At 46.8% G+C, this 2,340-nt stretch overlaps 1 pseudogene; it reads right to left on the reverse strand.

Moving 5' to 3' along the window:
* LOC102851537 overlaps positions 1-717 on the reverse strand; it is a 1,585-nt pseudogene extending 868 nt beyond the window's left edge.
* Positions 718-2,340: the final 1,623 nt, after the last annotated feature.

A 2,340-nucleotide genomic window follows, 5' to 3' on the forward strand; every position in this document is an offset into this window, starting at 1 on the left:
CCTGGGGGTGGGGAGGCGAGGGGGTGGAAATGCCACTGCTGCCACTCCAGTGCCCGCTGGTGGTGCTGCTACCTCTGTCGGACACGTCGCCGCTCTCCTTCCACAGATCACAGGAGGTGCGGGAAGCAGAAAAGTTGGCCTCAGCACTTGGAGGGCTCTGCACAATCGGGCTCCAGGACAAGGATGTCAGTACCATGGCTGCCATCATCTCATCCATTTCCACTGCGTCCGACTTCCTCTTTGGGACATCAATGTTCCTGGAGGTGGGCCTGTAAGCTGGCACCTGGGCTCCCTGCTCCGTGGGTGGCACCTGGGGGACAGCGCCCTGCAGCTCTGAGAACCACAGCTCCTCCGCTCGGCAGCAGACCTGTAATTTCTGGTTCAACAGCCAGACTGTCACCTTATCCTCTGCCCAGCTGTGCTGCTCCACCAGTCCTGTGCATTCTTGACCCCCATACCACAGGTATTCAGCCCAGGCTGAAAAGCCACCTGCTGGAGGCCTGGGACGCCAGGAGCTTTGAGGACGTCCTTGGGTTGCTCCTGGCAGGACGTGTCTTTAAAGGCAAGGAAGGGCTGTGGGACAGTCCTCTCCAGCAGCTCCACTTGAGGCTCCATGGGCTGGGTGGTCCCTGACGGCCCATCTGAAGCAGTTGGTCCCACCACCCGGGCTCCCAGGAGGGATCGCTTGCCAAGACGCCAGGACAGCACACTGGCCATGCTGCTGCCTTTCCTGACACTTTCACTGCAATGCCCCTTCTTCCGGCTTTTCCTTAGCCACCCCCAACTCCAGCAACTTGGAAACCCATCTCCGCATTTTCTCTCTCTCTCTCTCTCCGGCACTTTGGGTTAAAGCTAGATTTTCTTAATAGTAAACCAAAATAGTCTTCTGGAATAGGCTCATAAATTCCTCTACTTAAACTCATAGTGGGATCAGTGGGAAACAATTTAGGATCCTCTGTTGATTCAATATCTAATCCTGCACTCTATCTGGTAAGGGAATGTAATGTAGAGACTGTTCATTTTCCCTTTGAGCATATACAGAAAAAGTACCCTGATTCTCATCACTGAGTCTATGGTAACACCATAATAGATGGAGAAGAGATTGAGATTGTTAACAATTATAGCTTGCTTGGATCCACAACCAACACTCTTTAACACCAGCGGTCAGGAAATCAAAGACTAAATTGTGTTGGGAAAATCTGCTGTTAGGGACCTCTCCAGAGTGCTTAACAGCAACAATGTCAGTCTAGATACAAAAGTGCATCTAATCTAGGTCATGGTCTTCACAATTACTTGTTGTACTTCAGAGATCTGGACAATGATTAAGGATGACAGAAGAATAGATGCTTTCGAGTTGTGGTGCTGGAGAAGACTCTTGAACATACCATGGACTGCCAAGAAAACAAATAGGTCTGTCTTGGAAAGGGTGAAACCAAGTCTCTCCTTGGATAGTAGGATTTTGAAGCTCTACCTCATATACTTTGGGCACAGGGCCAGGAGAGACAGGTCCTTGGAGAAGGACATCATGCTTGGAAGGGTGGACAGTCAGTGCAAGAGAGGAAGAACCTGGATGAGATGGATTGATACAGTAACTGGGGTTGGTGTGTCATAATGAGTGAGACTTGCTCAGGACAGGGAAGGTTTCAGATCTGCTGTACATAAGGTCACTATGCATCGCTGGTGACTCAATGAACAATAACATACTATGACAGGTTTGGAAGCAAGAGTGGCATCCACTTCTTAAACAACATGCCTCTGGAAATTCTATGAACTTTGATAAATGTCATCAGTTATAGAGGAGCTTCAGGTCTTTTGTTCATAGGGTTGCTGTGAGTCATGCTTGACTAGAAGGCAATCAACAACAACCCTGATTTATGGATTTCTTCAAACACCCCTTTTGTTTTCAGGGGTCAGGTGCTGCCCCTCCTCAAATTGCCTAACATAGCAAGAAGAGTCTCACTGATGTCCAACTTTGAGTGACATTGGTTGGGCAACTGATTTCCTTTTTTTTCTTCTCCATTTTGGACACACTCTCAGTTTCTTGATTTCATCACTGTATGGTAACTGATTAATAATGTCCATTCTCCAATCATTTTTTAAATGTCCAGCTTTTCCACACTTAAAACAATTCCCTTTTTATTTTACTTGATGATTAGAAAAAGTCCGTGTCAATATAGCAGCTTTGTGAGATTCTGACCCAACAGATCTGCATAACTTTATATAATCTAAGATATTATGTTGTTCTTTTTTTTTTAAATTTAGGTTGTTTATTTTCCATTTCAGTGAACATCTACAGAGACTTTGGGATTCCATTCATTCATTGTTGCACCCTTCTCCCCA

Source organism: Elephantulus edwardii, unplaced genomic scaffold (assembly GCF_000299155.1).
Source record: "Elephantulus edwardii isolate Elephantulus edwardi_28Jun2011 unplaced genomic scaffold, EleEdw1.0 scaffold00377, whole genome shotgun sequence".
Taxonomy (NCBI): Eukaryota; Metazoa; Chordata; class Mammalia; order Macroscelidea; family Macroscelididae; genus Elephantulus; species Elephantulus edwardii.